General features: G+C 35.3%; 1 protein-coding gene across 36 annotated transcripts in view; it reads right to left on the bottom strand.

The window, feature by feature from the left end:
- Positions 1-14,300, bottom strand: part of PTPRD (protein tyrosine phosphatase receptor type D) — a 1,391,241-nt gene that overhangs the window by 476,355 nt on the left and 900,586 nt on the right. For all 36 annotated transcript variants that reach the window (XM_075446987.1, XM_075446992.1, XM_075447021.1 and 33 more), the window contains one exon: positions 12,597-12,641. The gene's annotated coding sequence lies outside the window, so the exon portion shown is untranslated. The remainder of the gene's footprint in view (positions 1-12,596; positions 12,642-14,300) is intronic.

Raw genomic sequence — 14,300 nt, forward strand, 5'->3', positions numbered from 1 at the left:
TGATTTACTTAACTAAAATAAGAACCAATGTATACCCCTTTCAAAGATTGTTTCTATCACAATGATTTCTGGATTGGAAGTGTTCGAATAAACTCCCCCTAGGTATGCAATCAGTGGAAAAGAGAGGGAGAGAGCTGAGAACTAATGAAAACCGATGCACCGGGAACAGAGAAGCTGTGTGCAGATGTAGCTGTCTACGTAAGAAAAAGAGTAGCAGGAGTAAAGGATTCAAGGTGATGACTGTTATTACTTTTTAAAGACAGCTTCTGGCATAATCTGTAAGTGCAGCTTCAGCTGATACTGATGACTAGAAAATGGTCATTTTTATTCTCTTTATTTATTTAGACAATGAAAGGCTTTCGAAGTCTGGGACACATTTCCTGCATTTTGTTTCAGTGAAGCATGCTACCGTCTTACTGGGTACACTGGGCATATGTGAACAGATGCAGGAAGGCATGGTAGTTTTTAATATGTATGGGGCTAACTGAGTACTAGGAATAAGACCATACCTGAAATAAGCACTGATTCTTTTGAATTTAGTGTATTTACAAAAGTCTATAGCTTTGTTGGTTGATTGGTGGTTTTTTTTTTCTTCTTCTTTTTTTCTCTTGAAAAGGTACTTGAAAGAAAAATGTCAGAAGAAAATGTTATTAGTTTGAAAAATTTATTCGTTTAAACAAAATTTCCTCTGCTACGGTTAACTTTGTTATAATTTGACATAAAAAGATTTATCTTGCAAGTTTTTCAATTTGGCCATCCTAGAAAAATTAAAGAACAAAATTCATATCGTCTTAATGACATATATACTACTTAAAGGCTCAGAAAATTACTGGATCTAATGAAAGGGTAAGTAGTGGAATGTCACTCTTTGGTTTTTGATGGAAATAAAAGTAGAAAAGCTGAAAGACTAATAGAAAGAGGTGACATTTGATTTTAAGAACACATAATGCTGTTTGTTTAAAAAAAATACAAATGCATCATTTTTCACTTAAGGGTATTTATCTTGCCCTTTAAAGGCCAGCTAGTGAGTGGAGCTAAAGTTCATACCTAAAATGAGATCTGAGTATCCAATACGAACCACAATTTTCCCTTAGCATTGATTTAAACCAGAAAAGATTAGGAGGCAACAACAACAAAAAAGCATCTATAACTTTTCGCAAAACAAAGAGAAAACAGGAGCTCACAATATGCATACAAGCACATACATATATACACGTTTGAAAGGCAGTAGATGGAGACTCCAAACTTCTTACTACTGTCCAAACCCCACAGAGATAACTAGAAGAGTAAGTGCTAGAATGGTGGTATTGAAAAGCTAGCTGGTAGTTCCCATCAGCTATCTGAGGACTTGTACTGGAGAACTTACAAAATACTATTTTTCTCCTCCTTCTCCTCTTGACACCCATCTCAAGACATATCTGCCACAGAAAGCTAGTCTTTCAAGCAAATGCAGAAATATGTCAATCACAATGTCCAAACAAATAAGATAAACTTCTTTCTGCATACTTTACCAAATACATATATTTGTTAGTTAAAATGTTAGGGAAACAGGAAAGTTTTTGAGAAAGACAGACTGTTTCCCTTCTGGAGGTCAACAGACTCCAGTCATATCATGGCTTTCTGCTTTCAGATACACGAGTTTCAGATATTTCCCAATGTACTGCTCAAGTAAGAACAACTACTGTAAAAACATGCTTTGAAGCAGAATTACTGACAAATGTTTATTTAGGAAAAACCTTCTGGGAAATCTTTTATATTTAATCTTCAAAATGCACTTAATTTTTCTATTTCGTTAAATATTTTTAATTACTAGTAGCAGTAACAGAATGATACATACTCCTAGAAATAAATAATATGTTGACATATTCTGACAGGCAATATATGTATCTTAAAATTTAGAGTATCAACTTCGAAATAAAGAAACAATTCCTTTAGAAGGTGAAATAGCTTTCTGCAGCTCACGTATGAGATACAATGCTGATATGAACTATCAAATTTAATAAAAACATATCATAAAAATTGTAATTCTGAAAAGAATATTTTATTTTTTTATGAAATTATAATTTTAAAAATATATTTTTAGGCAGGAAATCATCCATGTATGTATGAATAATAAAATGCTATGCAATATTAAATGTCCATCTAGATCTACAAACTATATAACTGGTTGGATACCTAGGAAAAAATCGTAGCCCTAAAATTAGTTATATGTCATTTAAGGCTATTCCAAATTCGGTGCTTATTTAATTTGGTGTCTGTACCAAATCACAGAAACGTAGAATGATTTGGGTTTGAAGGGACCTTAAAGATCATCTATCTCCAACCCCATCTTCCACTAGACCAGGTTGCTCAAAGACCCATCCAAACTGGCCTTCAACACTCACACAGAGAGGGCATCTACAGCTTCTCTGGGCAACCTGTTCCAGTGCCTCACCACCCTTATAGTAAAGAATTTCTTTCTTACAGCTAATCTAAACCTACCCTCTTTCAGTTTAAAGCCATTACCCCTTCTCCTATCACTACATGCTCTTGTTAAATGGCCAATGAAATTTTAATGAAATGTGGAGATATAATTTCTGCTGTGATATAGCATCTATTAAGCACTAGTAAAAGAAGCCTTTTCTCCTATTAGAACAGGACTGCCCACATAGTAGCAATCAAGACATCTGCATCCACTTCATCCATCCTACTGTGATTGTAGCAGCACCAGGGAGCATGGCAGCTGTACAGAAGCCAACTCTCATCTAGAAGTAGTATGTCTCTGCTAGCAAGGCAGTCTGTAAGTTAACAGGCCCTTGCACTTTTCAGAGCTCGGTAGCTCAGGGGCAACACTGCATGTGCATTCTGTTCTGCTTGTAGACCCAAGCAAATTCACCCATATGTCTTTGCACTGTGCCCCATTGACTTCCTGGTGGAAGTTTCTGCCAGTGCTGCCATCTCTGGCACTGTGACCCACTGGGCACTGTCAACGTGACTACCTTGTTTTTTGGTTTCACTGTGAAATATCTACCCATTTATCTGAAGATGACTAATTTCACCTCTTTCAAGAAAGAAGTGTGTTTGATAATCAGGAACACTGACAGACAAGGCTTTTATTCATTCCTACTAACACTGATGGATATCTAATGCTCAGCTACTACAACTAAGTTCAAAGGACAATTTTTACAATCATCTTATATCTTCATTTCTAAAACAATATGTGCATGTGAGGTGGAATACCTATGATGAAAGCGAGACATTCAACACAAAGAGATCCTTAAAATTAAGATCTTTTTTTCTCGAACTCTTGCACCAAAGTTATATTCGATGAGAATTGCGGATTTTTGAGTAAACTATTATAAAAAACGTCCTATTGCTGAATTTTTTTAAATAATGCAAGATATAGGAAAAAATCTTGAAGTATTAAATGCTTCTTTTATGGAAGATATTTTAAAGTAAATTCTACTTAAGATCCAGTCTGGATTCAAACCTCATCCCTTGAGATTAACAAAAGAAGAAAATTCCTGATCCACTGAGTTTATCACTCATGTGTGTAGTTATAAATTAGATACACATTCTTCTCAGACATGCTTTAATCAGTCTTTTAATGAATGATTAAAATGGTATAGTATTTTTTTAACTTCAAGAAAGTCTTCTGACATACTAGCATAAGCAATTATAGAAGGTCAGAGCACAGGAAGTACTCCATATGACAGGAAGACGTGAATAACTTACAGTGCAAAACTACTGTAGATCAGGGTCCTTACGTACTCTTCCAGTTTCTGTGTGGAAGATAACCATGTTAAAACTGTACGGTCCTCTTATGGCTAACATTAATATTGAAATTATTTACGAATTTTAGGTTATGTTTGTAGTCACAAATGAGTGATTGCCTTTCTTCTAATCATAACTGTGAATTACTCCTTTGTTTTCCATAAGCATTCACTTTTATGCAAGTAGAAAGCCTTTAGCTGAAACGTAAAATTGTGGTGAGAGCCAGAAAGAAGACTTGATAGTGATATCCACTTGCTTATTTGGACCCTAAAACAAAATAACTGGAGTAATATATAATGAACTGAATGCATAAGCACTCCGCTACAGAGACCAACACATAACATAGGTTTTAAAATGAAAAATTAAAACAAGTTCTGTGTGAATCAGAAGCAAAATATTAGTGTTACTGCCATTAGTGTAAACAATAGAGGTTTTCAGTGATAACGATATGTGTGTGTTCTGAAATAGCATGTGTGTGTAAGTAACAAGAAGATAGCAGAAAAGAAAGGGAAGGTGTAGGAAATGACCAAAAGCTGTCTGTAAAGGTGTCTTAAACCTGGTCCACAATTTTCCCTGTGGTTCATAACTCAGTATCAGCTGGTTTTTCCAACAGTAACACCAAACAGGAGGTTCTGAGTTGCACCAAGAGAACAACCATCCTGACATCATGAAATTGCAGCTGCTTTGATCTTTCTTTCATTCACTAGAAGGCTAATACTTCCAAGCCTCCAAGCCGAGCTGTGCAACACAAGGGACATGGATGTCAGCATCTTTCTGACCCCTCCTCACAAGCAGTGAAACCAAGGAGCATGAGATTAGTACAGCATAGTACATTAAATTTCTTGTTAACTATTTCTAAAGTAATGCAAGACATGAGACAACCAGTTGTCTTCCCTTTTCACCCTTGGGGAGCCCAACAAACCCAGTCCCTGAAGTTTCATACTAGTAATCTGAAAGTCCCTTCTCCTGTCAGTCAGTCACTCAAAGATTTACTGAAATGTGTCTTGAAACTGTGTTGGTTCCTCCCGGTGACTATTTGGGTGGCTGTTCCAGGACCATGCACCTCTGACAGTTTGGAAAAAAAACACAAACGCTGAACCAATCTGCTACTTATTTTTGTTCTTTGTTCTGATTTGTTCTGTTATCTCTGCTTCATTTTGTATCAGTTTTATAGCTTGTAAATCTGTTTTTCCTACCTGGCATTGATCCCCTAGATGCCTTTATATTAAGTACATTTGTTCAGTGTAATTATAATGGGTTTATTTAACCTCTCAGCCCTTCTTTTACTGAATTTAGCAAGCCAGCATCTTTTAGTCTATACTGAAGAGAGAGAAGGTCTCCATTTTCCTAATTGTGTTAGAGACTCTTTCACACCTGCATCTATTTGGTTATTTTAGTCCACATATTTGTGTCATAATGGACATAAAATATTGGCAGAAAATTACAACTTGAGGGAAATACTGTTTTGTCTGAGTTACAGCATCCCTCTAGGACAACTAATGCTAATCCAAATAAAGGGCCATATTTGAGCTACCTCGCAATAAAATACTGAGAAACATTTCTACGGATGGAGTGTAGGGTTAGAGATTCATGAGAGGAAGTGAGCCATCGGATTGCCAAATGGTGGATTCTAGTAGTGAAACTTTTTCAGTAGAAATTGGCTGGTGCATTGTAGGAGCACTTCACGCATTTTTTCCCACATTCAGAGCTGCTTAGCACTCTAGCCGGAGTCTCTTCAAGGCATTCTTAATGGTTTAAATACTTCCTTTCTTCTTCTGAAAACATTTCACCTGATCCATACCAGCAGCTCATTAGCCTTTTCATCTCTACAGTGCTTCAGAATACACTCTATTTATGATCAAACATAAATTCCTCCCCTCTTCTTCAATTAATTAGATGCCAGGCCTTTTTGTCCAGAACAAATACAAGACCTTAAAAAGAATGAAGATGTCTTCTTCTGTTGTTACCAGGTTTCATATTACAAGGCTGAAAACCCTGCTCTCCTACATCAAACAGACACTGTTTATTGGTTATAAATAAATATTTAGTGATGTACTGCTCTTGAATCGCAGATAAGTTGCTTCAGTGAACATTTTATTTCACTCAAAACTGGGACAAAGTGGTTACAGGAAGAGAAAAGAATAGATCTCTCCATGAAAAATAGTAAAATCAGCATCAAGATATATTATTAAGCCGTCTAATAATCATCAGTTTGATTGCTGAGAAGTCAGATGAAGTAATGTCTGTGACTACAGAAGCATAAAAAAAATAGTCCAACAGTAGCATCCAACCAAGGGAAACAATAATCTAAAACTTTAAACATATTATTAAGATACAGTGCCCACAGCAAGAGAACAGGACTCGCAACATTAATTGCTGGTGTCTAGACTGTAATTTGTTTTTTAGTCCCCACAAGTTTAATCCATCTAAAAAAGAAAATCGGATGTTAATGACAGGTTTAATAAAACTGGCATGGAATCAGTCCCAAACATGTTTAGATTTCACAGCTTCAGCTAATTTCCTCTCTTGCAAACACAAAGGTAAACATGTCAGTTTAATTCAGAGCCACTGGAACCTGTGGATTCTGTCTTGTAATTATGCAGCCAGTGCTGATACAGTCTTTAAATGGAGCAAATGTTCAGCTGGTACCCATTTAAGGTATCTCCAGACCTACTTTGGTGCTTTTGTCCAGTTAAAAAATGGTAGAACTCAAATCTAGATTTTCACTGCAATAACAGTTACGCATTCATATGTGAAGGAAAATTAGAGCAGTTCTCATCCCACCAGGAATTCAGTACTATGCAAATGGAAAGAGTTCACATTGAACTTAAATGTGTGTAAGGACCACAATCTCTCCCTTGGCTGTATGATCATGTATTCAGAACTTGGTAATGACAGCTAAAATAGCTGAAGAAATGAGTTCTTGATGCCTTTATGCAATCTTAGACATGAAGAGGTTTTAATTATGTAAATAATCATGCACTACAGGCAACACAGTATAATGAGCTAATCAATAACATGGGAAAGGACACAAATCGCCATTTGTTTTCATTCTTGTGTACTTCTTCCTATTTTAATTCCCTTAATGGTCTTTTCCATCCAATTTTTAACATGATAAATCACAAGCCATGCCTTTTTTAATAAGTCTATCTGAAGTATTTTCCTTCTCAATTTGCAGTTGATAAAACAATTTCCTTATTTCGAGGGAAGAGACACCCCTTCTCTAGGATGGTTATACAGTTTGCAGAGTCTTTTTCAGTACTGGATTTCCATTAACCATCTTGCTGAAGACAGAGGGAACAAAATACTGTGCACTTTAAGGTCTATAAAATTTTACTCTAGTATTTTAGAATAATACTCATAGTTAGAATAGTATTATAGTAGTAGTGATTGAAGAAATGTTTTTATCAGTTCTTTCTTGGGTAGTCAAATCTGTTCAAATTATTCAAATTCCAACTTATTTTATACAAAAATATTTGCACTGTTTTTATTTGTAAAGGTAATTCACTGAGAAACTTTCTCATGATTAGAATAAGACTAAAACATCCATGAAATTTAAGCACACTCCTGCAAATTTTTTATCTTGACTGGAAAGATATTCTTCCTTGGCTTTCCCAACTGGGTTTTTTTTATATAACCATAAATAAATTATTTGCTTTGCTCCAGTAGAATGAAAATAAAAAAAAGTCTGAGTGCGACACAGTCATTACTTATGATCCCACAGATTTTTGGGTCATCTTTCAATATGCCATCCTTATAAAGCAAAAATGTCCCATACTGAACTTTTGCGACTCCAGGAACACATTATGTAAAACTACAGGAACTGTGTGAAGAGTTTTTGTTCTTTGCTAACTGCCAGATCACTCAATGCTGTAATCCTGGGAGCCTAATAACCTCTGTAATAGAAGTTAGCAATTACATCTATGAACTTGTTTAATGAAGTTCTTGATGTGAAAATACTAAGCAAACGATATCAAATGATATCATTGATTCGATTTTCTGAAATATGTTATGACAAGTTTATGTCCCAGTGAGTTATACTTCTAACATTTTTTTAAAAAAATCATTTTTTCAAGCCAAAAAGGGCATATGACTCATCGAGGCTGAAGAAGTGATGCCCATTTCCTTTATTACTGTCCAGAGGTGTAATATGCTTTTAACTGCAATTCTCCTAAATAGAATGCATGGGTATATCTTTTCCAAAAATAGTTTCATGTAATGGCCTTCCATTAAACTATAAAATAAAAAGAATTTAATCTACAGGAAACAAGATCAAAATTACTTTGTTGTTTATTCTATTAATATTTGTTGTTTATTGAAGACTTACTACAGTCTTGAATAACAGTTTTCTACTGAATATTGTTGTTACAGAGTGGCAGCAAATAATGATTTAGATTCATAGGGAGTTTGGATGTTGTTTTCAATTCCAGTTTTTCAGTGGTTTATGTATGTACAGAATTTTATGTGTGTGTGGCAGAGTTTTGTCTGAAGTTATTGTCACTCTTTTATGGTTAAATATTCTTCCTGTTTTCATTGCAGATTTGGTCCCAGTTAGTAATAGTAGAGGGAAGTTTGCATTACAGGTCCACAGGGCTCAGAAAGCTGGCTGTTTCTACAGAACCTGAACTCTAGAAATAATCAGGGTTTAGTCTTCGTCAGTAAGCTAATGAGTATATTTCATCCTCTGTAATGCCTTCTCAAGACAGATAACTAAGAAGGCTATAAGAATCATATTTTTATGGTTGCATTTACTTTGCAGCCCTGATAGTGCATGCTTTAATTAACACTGAAGCTTCTGATTTATTAATTACTTATGGTGCTTGTCTTCCCCTTTCTATTTTTACCTATTTTTTTCGACGTGGGTGTTAGCAGCTAGTATTTGCTCTGCAACAGTTGGCATTTTTGTAATTAGAAATAGTAGAATACTTTGCCGAGTAAAAAAGTCCCTGGTAAAATCACTGCCCTTGTTTGCTAATTCATATACAGGCCAGACTTCCTGTAATGTTCCTATGATTTGTATTATTTCTTGACAAAACTTGGGCACTGAAGTCTAAATCTCAATCTCAGCCAGACAGGAGAGAATTTTTCTCATCCTACCCTTTGCATAATACTTTGTGACAAGCTACAAGAAAGAAAAAAAGTGTACTATAAACCTGTCATTTTTTATAATATCCATGTCTTTCATGAAGATTCCGTGTTTGAATGACCTCATTCCTGCAACAGAAGTATGAATGATTTCATGTGTAGCACGGAAATTGAAACACATCACCTACTTAGAGAATCAAAGTTCCCTAAGATTTCAACAATATTTTGTGAAGAAGTTTGAGACATGATTTAGAAAGACTGAATATTTTTGTCATGGAGGATCCCAAAACAAATGACATCATTGGCATTATTTAAATGTTTTTGAAATCAGTAGTTAGGCAATGTGATTTCAACAGAGAAGTATAGCTGGTTATAAAGTAGATTTGTTTTAGATACTTTTGATAAGTCATCTGTATTGAAAATAATAGCAGCTTTGTAGAACGTATTGCTAGGCCTGCCCTCTACAGTATTAAGACTTTGAGTATTCCCTCAATGTGAGTTTTTTTGTCTTAGGGACGTTATATAATCAAAGGCTGCTGCACTTTAGACATCTCAGTATCCTTTGATCTCCATAATCAGCTTCTTCCTACATAATATGCATTTTACTATAATAAGTAAATTGCAAGCTCTCAAGTTCAGCCACAGAGAAGAAATAACTACTGCTGGAGTTAACAGAGTGCCTTACAGAATAAACAGCAAGTTGGCCCACAGTCGTCATGACACTGAGTTTCCGTTTACTCCACTGGCATAGCATTGTTCAAAATTTGCTCAGTAATGTTGTTTAATTGGGCTTAAATAATAAAATGTGATTTGTAAATATGTTTCCCTTTAATATTAAGCTACAGACCATCTTTCACTGTGATTCTTGTTCTTGTAAAAACAAGTTGTCCTACATTGTCCTGAAGACTATTTAATAATCAGGCTTCTATTAAAGGCTATAAATGTTTCTAAGCAACCACAACCCACTTTAAATATGTTAGTCAATTAGCTCTAGACACCACCTTCACGTGTTTGTCTCTGTAGTTTCTTTCCAACTTTAAACATAAAGAGACAGAGAGAGAGAAGGAAATGTTCAAATAATGCCTTGTACTAATCAAGGATGATGCTATTACATAGCACCTCTTGCATATGAACACAGCTCTTGGACAACTCCCATCCAAAAGCACAATGACATGTGTGCTCATCAATCCCTTATTGACATACAATCCAGAAAGAACAGAAACTTGTCTAGCTAGTGCCTATATGGAAAATAAAAAGCAAGAGAAGTATTACTGGCTGTGAGAAAAATAGTTTCTCCCATTTTGTCCAGTGTTTTCGTACTGTGATTTTTAATACTCACTTCTTTCTGCAGAAAAATAAATAAAAAAGATTCTCCCCATAAAGTAAACCCAGGTTATCTACTTTTACAAGAGAAGACTAAAGAATGATTTTCCTATTCAAAAGTTAAATATCAGTCAAATTTTGATCACGAAATGATGTCTTAGTTATGTAGCTTATTCCTGTTAATCTACCATTTTCAGTTTCTCTCTTGTCATGTTCATAAGAGCCATTTTATTCCTGCAGTCACAACAACCTTTCTTAATTATTGTGCTCAATTTTCCTTCTTATCTGTAACAGTTTCCCCGCTGTATTATTGTGTGTAGACATTTCAGTGAGGAATGTCTGAGAAGAAAATACTGACATTTCATAAAGTCTCTTACAGCTTAGAATAACTCCCTCCTGTACAAAACATACTTTGTGTTTGCTGTGAATACCCAACATCATTTAACTAAGCAAGACTGAATTTTGCTGGAACTTGATACATAACAGCAAACATTTTCTGTGCTTCTGGTGTTGCCATGGCCATTTCACTTAAGGTTGAAAGTGACTTAAAGTATGAAATTACATGAAAGCGGGGAAACTAGAAAGAGACTGAAGTATGGGTCTGATGACTGATTTAACTCACTAGCTATAATTCTATGTGTTACTTTCCAATTAATAGCACATTCTGTAAGCTGTACCATAAAAACAAGAATGGCCGAAGACCTTTGTAACACAATAGCTGCTCTGCGGCATTGAGTGGGTAATATTGGAAGTTCTGGGAAATGTAAGAACAGCACAAGTAGGTAGTGATACTACCCCTAGGCATGTGTCCACACAGCTGCACCTTAGGGACTTTCTGAAGCCAGAGGGTGTATCAGTGTATTTATAGCTTTATGGGATTTTTCTTCCACATTTTTTTCTGGCTTTCTCTTTTGTCTATGCAAAATTTTGAATCCACAAATTTTTGCAAGGCACTTCACATCTTCCCTACAAGATGTATTTATTCTGAACCTTGTACTTGTTACTTTCAGTTTTAAGGCTATTGTTTTTGTATTGGAAGAAAAAACATGAATGATTGTTCCTTTCTTCTATTTTCTACACACCAGACATGATTTTATTAACTTCTGTCTGGTCTTTCCGCAGTTTATCTCGTTCCAGATTGAAGAATTTTAGGTATATAGTCGATGCTCATACAAAAACTGTCTTTTATTTTGATCATCCTTTTTGTCCTGCTCCTCATCTTGGCAAGTGTTGCTGTATTTACTTTTAAGGTGAAATATGTGGCTCTGAATTGAAATTAACCACCTTCAAAATGTGAGTGCTTGTGATATTAGAACTGTTTTTCTCAAGGAGGATCAGTTCACATCTACTGCATGCTGAATTTCATCTAGCAGTTTATTGTCCATTCACTCAGTCGTCTTAGGATTCTTCTGTATTTCTCCACAATGAAGTCAGCAGTTTTACTTCCCTAAATAGCTTAACAACTCCAGACAAAAATGTGATACTATTTTTCACCACCTTCTTCAGCTCTCCTAGCAATGTGTTAAACATAATGGGTTAATATATGAAATCTGAAGACTCCCCTTGAATACAGAAATAACTTATCTGTTTCTTAACATTATCAATAACCCCAAATTTCCTATACATTATTAATCATATATTATATAATATAGAGAACATCTTATAAATTTACAAACTTTCTCTATACATACAAAATAATCACAAATGTGCTGTGATGTTCTACTAGCTGCAGTGTTTTCTCACTAGGGACTGATCTATTTCATAGCCAGGTCAATGAACACCCTGCCTTACTCATCAAGACGGACAGGTCAGGTCGTACATGACTAATCATAGTATTACCTCACATAAATTAGGTAGAAAAGTTTAACAAAGCTTTTTCGTAAGCTAGATCTTGTAGAATACTTTCCTATAAGAATCAGTGAACTACGTCCCAGTCTTACTATGCCATTACAAATCACTGTTATTAACTGTGCAAAAGCTAGGCTGAGATACCACAGGAAACAATAAGGCTGGAAGTGCTCAATATCCCGTATCATTACTGCTTCTACTCAATCAGTGCATTCCCTATATTTCCATTTAATTTATAGTACACCTCAGGAATCACAGTGTAGCAGTAAGATTTTCTTTTATTCCAACAATGAAAAATCTAAACTATATTCTCACTCCTGCACCTTAGGAGATATGTACAAGAATTTATTACACGATTTACTGATCCAAGCATTATACTCTGTTTCCTGACTAGAAGAACCTCTTGGAATTTCAAAAAGAATACACTTTCCAAGAAGTACAAAATACTGCCAAGTAGAAGGAAGTTTGTAGTTTATAATACAAAACCTGAACCAAAAGAAGTCATAGGTTTTTTAGAAAAGATTGTCTAACATTGCAAAAATCTCTACCAATGAACACTTAGAAAGAGAGCGCATGTGAAACCTTACTTTTGAATCTTTGTAGATTTTGCTGCTGCCCACTGAATTTCTCACCTAAGGAAAAAGAAAGAGGCAAAATAGAACTTTGTGAAATGCACAATATATTATTCCATTAGAGAATTTAAGTTAAAAGTTGTCACAAGCAAGGTTCATTTTTAGTTTCTAATTTTGAATCCAGGTGAAGTGAACATCCTGTGTATTGAATATTCAATCTAACTGCAGAGTTCTATACAACTTAAAAGGATACATAATTTCTCTCATTTCAATCTATGCAACACTAAACCCATATAATACAAAAGACGAAAAACTTATCCTTCAAGTTATGACTTATAAAAACATAAATTCAATACTTTTCAGTGCATAGAAATGGATATTCAGTGTCATAGTCTGGGAAGACAAATATCGACTTGATGCTTAGAACGTATCATGTACTATGCTTGTTCGTTGCATGCAATCAGTAAATATCTTCAGTTTCAAATTGAGAGGATGCAAACATAAGAGTAGAAGTGCAATAAAGAACCAGATCCAATAGCCAGCTAAAGTAGTGAAAAATCTTACAGAGATCTGGAGGCAGCTCTGAAGGGGGACTTACTCTTAAAAGGTGCTGCACCTTCCGATTAAGCAGATACATTTGCTTCCAAAGGAAGTAACAATGACAGAGGATTTATCATGTTCAAGACATAGAGGCAGAATGTATTCAGCTTGAATTTGTGTTCTGAACTGCAGCTGAAATTTTTAGAATCAGTATTTTTTTTTTTATTATTTAATGGAAACACAATTAGGGAATTAGAGAAATATTTTCCATAATTTCTGGTAAAGAAACAGAGAAGGGACTCTTGGGTGGTTTTGTAAATAGCACAGAGAAGGTCTTCATGTTTGTTAGAAATAGTTCCTTGATTTTATTTTCTACAGCAGAAGATTCACTCATCCTCAATTTTCTACCAATATTTTTAGTGTTTTTGTAGTCAATCTTAAAAGAATGTGAGTAGAGAGGAGAGCGGTTGCTTTAACATTATGTTGTTGCCGGATGCAGTTCTGGAGCAATTAAATTCTTTGAACAACTCCTCTACTTCACACATTTTGAAAAGAAACAAGCAGACAGTTACAGTTTTCCTTAGTAAACACCAATATATTTCAAATTCTAAAAATTAAAGTTATGTTATGGAACCCTGGTCAATGAATATTAAAAGCCTGTGCAGAGAAGTGGAACTGGTGTGCTTTTATGCTCACAGAAGGCCTCTGGTACTGTTAGGTTAGTATCCCACACAGGGCAATCAGGCCTTCCTGCCTTCCTTGACTGTTTCCACTCTCCCATCATACAGGAGTGGAGGGCTGGCTAAGGTATACCTCATCCTGCTGAACCTTAGGCTGGAACCTTACCCATAGCTGCGAAACAGCTGATACATCCTATGCTCACCATGCTACCTTCTCCCATATTCTGCCCACACTGCTGGCCAGAGAAGGAAAATGAACAAAAGAGATATGGCTAAAGCCTATTTTCATTCAGTTTAAGAGACAGCAGCAGCAGTCACAAAAATGAAAGGAAGGTAATAAAGAGGAGCAAATCTAAGCATCTGTTCTCTGTTCATCAGATGCCCCAGGGCCCAAAAGGAGACACTGCAATCATCAACACATTTTTTTGTTTTGTTTTGTTCTTTATGGTTTCATTTTTGATGTAAGCTTCTGTGCCAAGCCAAGCTCAACAGAATAGCT

The sequence above is a fragment of the Opisthocomus hoazin genome, chromosome Z (genome assembly GCF_030867145.1).
Source record: "Opisthocomus hoazin isolate bOpiHoa1 chromosome Z, bOpiHoa1.hap1, whole genome shotgun sequence".
NCBI lineage: Eukaryota > Metazoa > Chordata > Aves > Opisthocomiformes > Opisthocomidae > Opisthocomus > Opisthocomus hoazin.